Genomic DNA, 13,266 nt, shown 5'->3' with positions numbered 1-13,266 from the left:
GTGTGTGCTGCTCTCTCAGAGGACTTGACGCCAGGTTTTCGTAGCCACATTAAGTGGCTCTCAGCCTCCATAATTCCAACTCCAGAAGATCCGATGCACCTGACTGCAACAGTTGCCTCCACTTGCAACCCTCGTGCTCACCCCTCCAACTCCATTAAAAGTAAGCCCTTAAAAAAAATAACACAAGTAAATAAATTTAAAAAAAGAAAAAAATATAACAGGAGCCTGGGAGGTGGTGTATTTCAGATTCAAACCATAACCCTCACACTCAAAGAATTCATTTAAAAAATACCCACTTTATTTTATATGCATGAATGTTTCTACACTTGAATAAAAACTTATTTTACAGTGTGATGTATATGCGTCATGTGTGGGCCCAGTCAGAAAGGTAAGTCAGACGCCCTGGTTGTGAGCCAGCATGTGGATACTGAGACTTGAAACCCTGGTCTGTTTGCAAGAACAAGTGCATAAACTGCTGAGCTGTCTCTTTAACCCCAAGTTCAATGCATTTTTTTTTAAATAATTAATTTATTTACTTTACATCCTGATCATAACCCTCCCTCCTCCCCTTAGGGTCCCATCCTCTCTCCCTCTTCCCCCATACCTCCTCCTCTGTTCCTCAGAGAAGGAGAGCTGCCCTGCCAACCCCCACACCAGTGCACTCTGGCTCATTGAGTTGCACCAGGACTGAGCTCTTCCTCTTTCCCTGTGGCTTGGTCAGGCAGCCCTGCCAGAGGGAAGTGATTAAAAAAAAAAAAACAGGCAACAGAGTCCAATTCAGAGACAGCCTCTGCTCCCCTTACTAGGGAAAGTTCAATTCTTTTAAAAGCCTTATTTAATACAAATTTCTTGCAGAACTTGTTTATACTATTTTTGTTTATCTTTGACGTTTGTTGTTTTATTCCCTTTGACTAAAGAAAATTTGATATTAAATACTTGTTACAGTCCAGCAGTATATTCTAAAATGTCATCTCTCTTTAGTTGCTGACTTAGCAAGTAATAGTGCTTTCTATTTGTGTCCCTGCTTCTGATCATAACTCACATACACTCACATACTCAAACCTTGAGGTATCTTTGCAGAGAACTTGTCTATAGGACCTATATGCAGTTCCCACAGTGTCAAGCTGTATCTTTCCCTCTTTAGAAACATCCTCCCTTTTCTTCCCCAAGGGAAAAGCAGAAGTACATTGTGTTTTTCTCTTTGGCTGGGCACCATGCTGGTCCCTAAGTCGGGCTGCAAAGGAGACTCATGATAGCATGAAGTGCTTTGCCTGTGCTGTTCTGTTTCACCTTGAGGCAATAACACAGCAAATCTCTGAGAGCTAAAGAAATAAAGAACTAATTTTGTATCTGGCCACTTTGCTTAAAGTGTTTCTGAGCTGTAGGAGTTCCCTGGTAGAATTTTTGGGGTCACTCAGGTATACTATCATATCATCTGCAAATAGTGATATTTTGACTTCTCTTCCTTTCCAATTTGTATCCCCTTGATCTCCTTTAATTGTCTTATTGCTCTAGCAAGAACTTCAAGAACTATATTGAAGAGATATGGAGAGAGTGGGCAGCCTTGCCTTGTCTGTGATTTCAGTGGGATTGCTTTAAGTTTCTCTCCGTTTAGTTTGATGTTGGCTATGGGCTTGCTATATATTGCCTTTACTATGTTTAGGTATGTGCCTTGTATCCCTGATCTCTGCAATACTTTAAACATGAATGGATGTTGGATTAGGACCACTCATGGAGATGGCCTGGAACCCTGCACAGAGGTAGCCTATGGCAGTTCAGTATCCAAGTAGCCTCCATAGTAATGGGGACAGGGACTGTCTCTGACAGTAACTGACTGGCCTGATCTTTGATCACCTCCCCCTGAGGGGGAGCAGCCTTACCAGGCCACAGAAGAAGACAAAGCAGCCACTCCTGATGAGACATGATAAACTTGGATCAAAGGGAAGGGGAGGAAGACTTCCCTTATCAGTGGACTGGGAGAGGGGCAGGGATGGAGAAGAGGGTGGGTGGAATTGGGAGGGGAGGAGGGAGGAAGGTACAGGGGGGATATAAAGTGAATAAACTGTAATTAATAAAAATAAAAATAAGTAAAAAAAGAAATAAAGAACAACAGAGGATTGTTTGTTCTAGATGGACCAACCTTCCAGTTTACAAGAAAATTTCTCTAAAAATGCCAGCTGTTGAGGGGAAAGACTTTGTTTGAGAGAAATGATCAGTTAGGCATTTTGTTTCTACCAGTTAATCATTTACAGTTTTCAGTTTAGGCAGGTCAACAAGAATCACAGAGAGATAAGAAGGTTGACAAGCCTCAGAGCAACATTCACATGGTTAAAGTCTAGAGCTTTTCCCTACAGCTTCTGTAGTCTGTTTCATGGTCCTCATGCCCTTCCCTCTGCTGGCTGAAGTTAAGAGGGCAAGGGAAGGCTAACAGAGAAAGGTTTCAAGATTCACCTTAATGAGCTGTGGAGCCTCTTGATACTGACGATCTGACAGAGGGCTAATATCCAGAATATATAAAGAACTAAAGAAATTAAAAAGCAATAAATCAATCAATCCAATTAAAAAATGGGGTAAGGAGCTAAATAGAGAATTCTCTGCAGAGGAATATAGAATGGTAGAGAAACACCTAAAGACATGCTCAATGTCCTTAGCCTTCAGAGAGATGCAAATCAAAATGACCCTGAGAGTTCACCTTACACCCATCAGATTGGCAAAGGTTAAAAACTCAAGTGACAACACATGCTGGAGAGGATGTGGAGAAAGGGGAACCCTCCTCCATTGCTGGTGGGAATGTAAACTTGTACAACCACTTTGGAAATCAATCTGGCACTTTCTCAGACAATTAGGAATAGTACTTCCTCAAGATCCACTCCTAGGCATATATACAAAAGAAGCTCAAGTACACAACAAGGACATTTGCTCAACCATGTTTGTAGCAGCCTTATTCATAATAAACTGGAAACAATCCAGATGTCCATCAAATCAACAGAGGAATAGATACAGAAATTGTGGTACTTTTACACAATGGAATACTACTCAGCAATTAAAAACAAGGAACTCATGCAGGCAAATGGTGGTATCCCAGGAGCAGAAAGACACACATGGTATATACTCACTTATATAGTCCTATGAGATAGGCTAAACATACTAAAATACGTGCACCTAAAGAAGATAAACAAGAGAGAGGACCCAGGGTAAGAATTCTCACTTAGAAAGACAAATGGGATGGACATGGAAAGTAGCAGAAAACAAGTAACAGGACAGGAGCCTACTGCAGAGGGCCTCTGAAAGATGCTACCTAGCAGCTTCTCAAAGCAGATGCTGAGACTCATAACCAAACCTTCAGTAGAGTGCTGGGAATCATACGATAAAAGGGGGAGTTAATGTGCCCTGGAGAGGACAGGAACTCCACAAGGACAAAATATATCAGGGCACGGGAGTCTGCTATGAGACTGTTTCTCTAACCAAGGACCATGTATGGATATAACCTAGAACCCCTGCTCGGATGTAACCCATGGTAGCTCATATCCAAGTGGGTTTCCCTAATAAGGGGAACAGGAACTATTTCTGACATGAACTCAGTGGCTGGCTCTTTGACCATCCCCCTCCCCTGAGGGAGGAGCAGCCTTGCTAGGCCACAGAAGAGAACATTGCAGCCAGTCCTGAAGAAACCTGATAAGCTAGGGTCAGATGGAAGGGGAGGAGGACCTCCCCTAGCAATGGACTTGGAAAGGGGCAGGGAGGAGATGACAGAGGGAGGGTTGGATTGGGAGGGAATGAGGCAGGGGGATATGGCTGGGATACAAAGTAAATATCCTGTGATTAATATAAAAAAATAAAAATAAAAAAGAAATCTTCCCCTCCTGCTTTTTCCTGGGTTCAGGTGTTTTAAGTTTTGTTATTTATACTTTGGTTATTTAATTTCTTTAGCTTTACAAGTCTGTAGATGGATAGCATCTGCCTCTGTTCTCCATATAGGACAACCTGCTTTCCTCCCTTTCTGTAAAACCTTTCTCTAGGTGAGTTACAAGTGACTGATAAAGAGCTGATGCAACTGTGGAGATTTCTGGCACGCCTACCAAAATTCTGGAGGCTCATTTGCATACCTGTAGGAAGTCTCAACCTTTCTACTTTAATAATGAAAATAATAATAATAATAACAACAACAACAAAAGTTTCCAAGGCAACATGCCCTCAGATATCACAGCCTACTTAGTTCCTCTCTTTTGGGTCTTAGAGTAGTAGGTTCCTCCAGTTTGTCTTGTTTTTTCCGTACACTTGTCTCATCTGGATAGCTCTTTCTTGGTAATAGCATGTATTTTAAAATGCAAGTGCTTTCCTGTACATAAAACACATCCACTCCCTGACTTGTGCAAATGCCCAAATAAATATTATGCAGTAAAGAACGCCATCTATGACTTAATTAAAATTATTTGGGTCATTTATAATCATTGTGAATTGAACTGAGCAGAATAAAAATAAAACTTGCCAAGATGGTAATGATTTCTCGCTGCCTTGCAAAGCCATCCAAGCAAAGGTTTCAACATTCATTCTCTAATCAGCTTGTCATTCAAAGGACTTGTGTTCAGTAGGCAGTGTACTCAGGAAGGTTTTCATCTGCCTCCCAAACCCCTGATTTGCATAATGGAGAGTGGAGCCGGGCTGCATGCTGTGCAGGGAAGCAGGCGAGACGTGCTCTCTTTAGCTTCCCATCCCCCTCCACACACTCCTCACTCTTCTGGTCAGAGCACTTTCTTATTAACCATCCTTTCTTCTCACAGGTTACAATTTATTTTTTAGTCATTCACAAAAAGGGAGCAAGCTCTTTTCTCAGGAAAAGTGGTTTATTCCACTTTTTGATTATAAAATGAGTGTCTGTTTAACATAAAAAATGAAGAAAGATGAGGTAAGTTCAACTTGTAGTGATATAGGAACATTTCTCTCAGGCTTTGGGCCTTTACGTTTTTTAAAAAATAGATTATTTAAAAATAGATTATTTCATGTGTATGGGTGTTTTTCGTACAAGCTTGTGTGTGTACTACCTGTGTGCCTGGTCTCTTACGAGACCAGAAGATGGGTTCAGGGGTTACCATGTAGGTGCTGGAAATCAAACGGGTTTGATTTCTGGAAGAGCAAGCCAGTGCTCTTAATGGCTGAGCCATATCTCCAGCCCCATAAGGCTTTACTTAATAAAATAAAATAAAATAAAATAAAATAAAATAAAATAAAATAAGATAAAATAAAATAATTAAGATCAGCCATGTATAGTGGTGCAAAGGCAGGGTTGGGTTTGGGTCAGCTTGGACTATATAGTGAGACCCTGTTTCAAAAAACAAAAATAGTTGGGCTCATTTTGTTCTTTAGTTTTCCAATGTGCTAGTTTTCATTTAGCATTAATTTTAAAAAGTTATTATTTGTGTATGCATGTGTGTGTGTGCAGATGTAGTGTCATGCGCACATGTGGAGATCAGAGGACAACTGTTGAGAGTTTGTTCACGCCTACTGTTGGATTTGGGAATTGAAATCATATCATAAGGCTTGTATGACAAGCCTATCTGGACCATCTCCCTGGCCCAGCAACTCATTAGATTCATGATTAGACTGTGATGATAAAGGATTCATCATAACACATTCTGTGGCATCATCATTGCTTCTTTATTACTTCCTCAGCAGAGAGGTCTACCATCATAGTTAATAATGCAGAGTGAACACTCTTTCATATATCTCCAGGGCATTTTAATAGATGATAACCCAAGTCTCCTTTAAACTATTTGAGGGGACTGGTTACATATAGCAGGTACAATTTTGAAAGGCAAAGGAGCTTTTGCTTCATTAGCTTGCTTTACTATCTTTGATTATGACTAGACTCAGACAGCAGATAAAATAGATGCTCCTGGCAGGTGAGAAAAGAGTGTCAAAAGCTGACATGTTTTCAAATAGCAAGGCTGCATTGCAAGCTTCCTACCTTCTTCTGATACCTTTCCAAATGGAAGATTGGTCCTACTGGGTGTACAGATTCAGTGTTCCTCTATCTAAAGTGAACATATGGAGACCACCCTTTAATGACTGTTGAAGAATCAACTTAGGAATTAAGTGGTCTCCAAAGACAGATGAAATGAAACTGCTGTCCTAAGAGCTCCAGCCATCAGACAGTGTGCTCTTGAAAGTTCAGGTCCCTGCCTCCCTCTAGTGGTTGACCTGCACACTATGATCCCTGCACAGACCAGAAGACAAGATGGGTGTCCTCAAATGCCCTTCAGAAATAATGGGAACTGTGTTTCTGAGACAGCCCTCCCCATTCCACAAAAATTTCTGCCTTTAGCAGGCCATCTGTGTCCTTGGATGCCATAAGACATCAGGCAGCCTTTTCGCCTTTACGACAGCACCTCTTCTTTCTTTGAATAAATTAAATAACCCAGAGTGGTGTGTGTGTGTGTGTGTGTGTGTGTGTGTGTGTGTGTCTATGTCTGTGTGTGTATGTGTGTGTTACATATTTTTTACTAGGCTTTTGCAACTAGTTACATCCAGATTGGTTTTAGGTCATGGGCAATGTGTGTTGCTAATATGGCCAAGCACAGAATAAAGCAGCCATGGAGTTGACAATGTTCACATAAATTATTGGGGAACACACACACACACACTTTCTCTCTCACACACACACACAGCCATGCACAGTGTCATACACATGCTCACTCACACACACATGCACACACACTTTACAATTTCTTTTCTTTTCTTTTTTTTTTTTAAACAAATTTAAAAACATTAGGAAAACAGTAAAAGCTTGAAGAGATTATAGGCACCACCAACAAACCAACCTCGGGGCTATGTCCAAAGTCTCTGTGAGATGAGATTCTTTTCTCACAGTTTAGCCTCAGTTAGCCACACCATATTTTGTAATGTATTGTCTAAATCTTTTGTTCATTTCTTCATGTGCTGGACAAGTCTATAGCCAGGTTGAGGTAACTTGGATAGATGGAGTACCTATTTCTCTCCTTTCTGTCTGCCTCCCTCCCATCCACCTTCTTCTCACTTCTTTCCTCCCTACTTGCTACTTCCATCCAATTTCCTTTCTTTCTTCCTGTCTGACCACTTTCTTCCTGAATATTCCCTTCTAACTCCCTCCTTCCTATCTAAAGCAAACAACTGGAAACACTAGTGCAGATTTTCATATCTCTCTCCTTAAAAGATTCAATCACTAACAGGTAACTGCAGTTTCTGTTCTAGGCAAAGCAGCTGCTTCCCAAAGAAGCCACTGAAGGAAAAACCTCTCAGTTAGCTGCCACCATCATGTTTAGCTCATGATTTCAAGAAAGTGCCATCCGGAAAGCAAGAACGATCTTCCTCTAGGAATTCCTAGTTCAGCTGTCCAGTAAATGCTCTACTGCTGACTAGGCTATCCCAGCTTCTCAGTGTGCCCTGAGAACAGGCCACCTTCTAGAACTTTGTAGCTGCATTGTGGGGGGACAAACACTCCTACCTCACCAAAATCTCAACAATGGAGCCATGAATTTGAGCTCTGCCCTGTAGCTCAGTTGATGTTGCAGTGGGCACAGAAGGCTGTGAGCTGTGTGAAGGGAGTTTGTACTTCATCCCAGAAACCTTTTTTTCTATTTTATGAGGTCGAGCTCTCAGTACTTGTTTAAAGGAGAGCAATTTACAGGCTTGCAAACTACATGCTGGAGAAAAGGAAATTAAAGGATGCTCTTAAAAAAAAAAGCTGGCTTAGGAGTTGCATTTCAAGAGTCCAAATAATGCACAGGCATTATCCCCTTACTTCTCAACACATCAGTGCCTCCTCCTGAGGCCCTGCAGAGATGGGCACTGAGATCCTGGAGAGCTCTGCTTGAGAGACATTGAGGAGGTCACTCCCTCAGGTGCAGGCTCCTGCTATGGCTGATGCTGAGCATCTAAGAAAAGAGATGGGAAAGAGGAGTTGAAATAGAACTGAAATCAGTGGGGTGGGCCCACTGATTCTCACTTGGTGATCTGCATCTCATTTAAGACTTGGGGGGGTTTAGTCCTTGTGGAAAGATGTGTGGGCTACTATTATTCTTGAAATACAGCCAAAAACCCACTATATTGGTATGCTTTATGTAAAATAAAACTGTAGTAGATTTTGAAATAACAACACATTGATAAGTAAAAGTTAGTCAGTTAAAGTTCAGAATGTCCTCCCCAAACCACCATCAAAGGGTTTTTAATTTGTATTTCTGTTCCTATCTTAGTCTTTTGACACCCCTTAAGCCTGGGTAGGGAAAAAAAGCTTGTCTTTGCTTTAAGCCCCAGGTTACCTTTAAATGTTTGATGAAGGAGGTAACCTAACCTTCTCTTAGCCGAGGGCAGCACCCCAGCACTCCAGTACTTACATGTGGTGTTCATAAATGATGCTGTCGAAGATTCTGTTTTCACACAAATGAACTCAACACTTCTCAGTGGGAACAAAACAAGTCCTGTTCTCCCTGCAGCCTTGGATGACCCCACTGCTGTCTTGCCCCATGACTGGTGATGGAAGTTACCAGAGCATCCTCCTGCCCGCTGGCACTTGGCCTTGCTTGGAGTGTAGTTGCTAATCTGTTGTTGAAGACTGTGATTCTGCTCATTGGATGATTGGAGGACAGGGTTAATGAAGGACAGCATTGATTGTACAGAGGACACCAACCACATCTCCCAGGCTGCCTGGCTTGTGTTCCGCTCCTGGTATAACAGAGTGGGCAGGAAGGCTCTGTCTTGGGTGCTGCGCTTCAGAAGACCTTGCCTGTGCTAGCCGCCAGTAGAAAACCTTTTCCAGAGAGCAATGCTTCACTGTGGTGGCTCATTTTCTGCAAACACACTAGCGGTTTCTTTAATATCACCACATTAATGTTGCAAATTCTTAGACTCCAATCCGGAACGACAGAACCCAAAACTCCGAGGGAAGACCACCATGGAGTGTCAGCAGACTCTGAGGATTCTGGCACTTCAACATATGTTAGAGGCTTGTTCCAATCACACCATCTCTCTGAGGATCCAGTGACTCCTACCTCCCAGGCCTACACAGGTCTCTCTGTCCTGCAGCTGAGACAGACAGAACTCCAGCAGGAGGACTGATGGCTAGAAGAGAGCTTGAGTTAGTGATTCACAATAGTATCTTGGTTATGAAAGTTGTTATCTGCGTACACTGACACTTTTTATTCCTCTTTTTTTCAGTGCTGGATATTGAACTCTGGTGTATACTGGTGTATATTGGCAAGGACTCTACCACTGTGATGAATATCAAATATTGAGGATCAAAATTTCATTTCTAAGTAAGAAGACATACTATAATTTTTAAATAGTTTATTTGTTCGACTTAAAATTTACATGTTTAAGGAGTGGCTAGCAGGCCTCTGTGTTTACTCCTACCCTGGTACCTGCTGCTGGAAGTATTTCATTCACTCTTTCCACATTTGCATATTTTTATTACCATTGCATACTAATTTATTTCTGCCTATCAGTAAAATTGATACACTGTTATTATACCTTCTTTGCTTCTTTTAAACTTATTTTCATTTCTCTCTCTCTCTCTGTTTATGTGTGTACTCTTGTGTTACTGAATACATATGGAGGTGTGAAGACAACTCTCAGGTCTCTTTCCATGATGCAAGTTCAGGGATTAAACTTGGGTTTTCAGCCTTAGCAGCAAGCATCTGATGGGCCATCTCACTACCGAAAGATGAGACCTTTTTAGTCTTTTTGAGACAGGGTTCTGCTACATTGCCTTGGTGCTGGCTTGGAACTCATGGTGTAGCCCAGTCTGGCCTCAAAGTTGCAATCCTGCTGCCTCAGCCTCTCAAGTACTGGGACTACAATCTTTTGCCACTGTACCTGGTTTTCTGTCTTGTCATGGCTGATTTACTTTGACAGATTCAGTGAGTTTTTTCCTGTTAATTCTATCAATTTCTGCCCTCACGGGCGGTTTATATTGTCTGCCTGTTGCCTGGCACACCTACCTGTTTATGTATAGGTCTTGTAATTTTTTTGTTGGGAAGCAAACATGTTTTAGTAAACTCAATGCACTGGACCTCCTTCCCAGGGCTTGTGGTTGGCAATACTTTGGTTAGTGGTTTCCTGGATTATTTTAATGGCCCCTATGCCTTTGCTAAGCTCCTGGCATTGCTCCTTGGGGACAGGCAGTTTTGGGATGCCCATAGTCACCCTGAAAGGAGCAGATGGTTGCCAACACGGTTCACTCCTGAGCTGAACACACCATCTTTTAGTTTATAATTGGCACTGACTATGCTACTCTATCTTCCCAACGCCCCAAAAGCTTAAACTTCCCTACAGACAAGCATAGTTCTATGCTTTCCTTCAGGAGGCAATTTCTTAGGTCACTGTTGCAGAGCGCTCTGATCTCAGAGCTGTGGCACCATGCATCCCTCTCCTTGCTGTCTCTTGAAAGCTACTCTGCTTTCACAGAGCCCTCACCAAATTACACATCTCCTGTCAGCTGCCCCATTACAATCTCCTCTATTTGGGCAGCTCCTTTTCCTCTTGAGCATCTCTCCATTCTGCTAGAAACGAAGTCTGTCCTCTTGGAAAAGGATTAGGAGCTATCTGTTTTCCAGTCTCCCTTTTTCTGCCAGGCAGAATCTCTGAGCCAGGTCTGAGTAGCCTTTTTTATTTTTTCCCCCCTTTTGGTCTGAGTGATATGACTCCTTTAGGGGTTGAGTCTTGGGTTGAGGCAGGGCAGTATCTTCAGGCTTCCTTGGCTTGCTTCCTCCAGCATGGAACCAGCTGGCCATTTGGGTTAGGAGTGATGGGGGCTTGCTCCCTTTCAGTGTTACAGCACCAACAATAAAGCTATCATCAGCTGTGGACTCAGGGTTGAAATGAGGCCACTCCTTTCCACTATGCTCAGCCATGGCAGCCACATGCAGTGGTAGAAGAGGAATGCATGCCTGCTCTGGGAAATAGCCTTCTGGCTGAGACTCAGGTGACAGCAGGGACTCTGCTCTGAGTCTTTCAGTCTGGAATGGAGCTTCTGCCTCCTTGAATGGGTCAGTGTAGAGAAGGGAGTACTCTTGGCTCACAGGCCACACTTTCCTTTTTTGTACTGAATTTTAATTAATTTTTCTCGAATAGGTATGTCATCATGTGTTGCATGTGTTTATGCTTTTAATGGTTGTTTTAGCAACTGCTTCTCTCAAATTTCACTGACTGCAGCTCTGCAGAACACCTTATATCATGATGCCAGAGGTTGATCTTCATATTGATTGATGTGAGCATTCTATTGAGTACCAACCATATGCCAGGTGCTATGCTCTTAGGAATACACTGGCATCCAACCAGTTTGTGATCTAAGCAGCAGATATTTGCCATGGGGAATAACTTAGTAGATCTTTTCTAAGCCATGAAAAGCAGAGATGCTTGTTTGTTTCTTTTTTCTTTTTGTTTTTGGCAGACAAATTGCTGGAACACCTTTGTCTTAATTAGAGTTACTATTGATGTCATAAAACACAATAACCAAAGAAAGATGGGGAAGAAAGGACTTATTTGGCTTACGCTTCCACATCATAGTCCATCACTGAAGAAAGTCAGGACAGGAACTAGATCCTAGAGGCAGGAGCTGACACAGAAGCCACAGAGGGGTGCTTCTTACTGGCTTGTTCTCCATGGCTTGCTCAGCCTTCCTTCCTTCCTTCCTTCCTTCCTTCCTTCCTTCCTTCCTTCCTTCCTTCCTTCCTCCCTCCCTCCCTCCCTCCTTCTTTCTCTCTCTCTCTCTCTCTCTCTTTCTTTCTTTCTTTCTTGGCACAATCTTTATTGGCCTCGCACCGGGAGTCCATTCATCCGCCTTGAGGACCTCTGTGAACTTTCTGATTTTCTTCTCCACGTTCTTTTCATCCAATTTCAGTAGCCTTAAGAGTTGCTTCTTCTGATCTTGTGGATCTTGGCCTTTTCCTTCTGTTTATCCTCCAGACTGGCTGTCACTGTATGGTACTTCCACCTGATGAGCCAGATGCTCTAGGTAAGCAAACTTTCTGGTAGGCTTCAGCCATACAACCTTGAGGGCAGCAGAGACCACCATTCACTTTCTCTTGTCATAGGGTGGAGGAATCCCATCCACCACCCTGAGGCATTCCAGGGCAGCCTGGCCTCTCTTAGTCTTGTAGGTTAACATGCCTCTTATGGTGCACCAAAATAAATAAATGAATGAGTAAGTAAATAAGTAAAAATAAATAAATAAATAAATAAATAAAATGAGTAAAAAAAAAGGAGGCTTGGGGCTGGAAGTGGTAGGGCCTCAGGAGGGGTTGGTGTTCATCTGCTTCCAGAGAAAAGCCAAATACTTTAACTTGTTTCTGTAAAAAATCTCTAGAAATGTTGATGCCCTCCCAGCACACAACCACCACCTTTTGGCCAAGTAGTACCCATTTGGCCGCAATGGCTTCCAGGTGGCCCACCCACCCACCCAGCACTAGAACTTGCTCCTCTACCATCTTTGGCAGCTACCTGGGACTTAGCATGTTTCTTATAGAACCCAGGACCACACCCCAGGGGTGGCCTCACCCACAGTGGTCTGAGCCCTCCCGTATCAATCACTAATTAAGAAAATGCTCCCACAGGTTTACATTTAGCCCAATCTTATGGGGGCCTTTTCTTAACTGAGGTTCCCTCTTCTCAGATGATTTCAGCTTGTATTAAGTTGACATGAAACTATCTAGCACAAACTTGCTACTTGAAACTCTACTAGAGTTTCTAGATGGGACTGCAGGCATTGGTCTCACCCGGATTCAGGTCACGAGATGGTAGACTGAATAACTGACCCTCCAGCAGCAACAATGACTGAGTCCAAGTGGTCTGTGTGTATGGCCAACTATAACTAGGATTTCTCCAAATTAAATTCCACATAGAATCCAGTGTACATTCAAGGACAAGTGATAAAACTATAATAATTTAGTATCAACTAATACCCCGCTTCTGCAGTGCCTCAGTCCTTAAGCCTGGCTGAACACTTTTCAGTGTGGGGACTCTGCTTCTCATATCATGACTGTAAAAATCTAAACTCATTTACGGTCAGTCTTCTTCTTCTTCTTCTTCTTCTTCTTCTTCTTCTTCTTCTTCTTCTAAGATTTTGATTTTGATTTATGTGTTGTGTTCCTGTGTTAGTATTTGCCACATGTGTGTAGATGCCTATGGAGGCCAGAAGAGGGCACCAGATCCCGTGGAACTCCAAACACAGGGGTTAGTGAGCTGTCCAATGTGGGTGCTAGGATCTAAACTTGGGTCCTCTGAAAGAACATGTGC

General features: G+C 42.6%; 1 pseudogene; it reads right to left on the bottom strand.

The window, feature by feature from the left end:
* The window catches only part of LOC110563337 (large ribosomal subunit protein uL13-like), a 34,200-nt pseudogene extending 21,742 nt beyond the window's left edge, over positions 1–12,458 (bottom strand).
* Positions 12,459–13,266: the final 808 nt, after the last annotated feature.

This window comes from Meriones unguiculatus, chromosome 19 (assembly GCF_030254825.1).
Source record: "Meriones unguiculatus strain TT.TT164.6M chromosome 19, Bangor_MerUng_6.1, whole genome shotgun sequence".
In the NCBI taxonomy this organism is placed as follows: domain Eukaryota; kingdom Metazoa; phylum Chordata; class Mammalia; order Rodentia; family Muridae; genus Meriones; species Meriones unguiculatus.
This window is presented reverse-complemented; position numbering and strand designations above follow the sequence as displayed.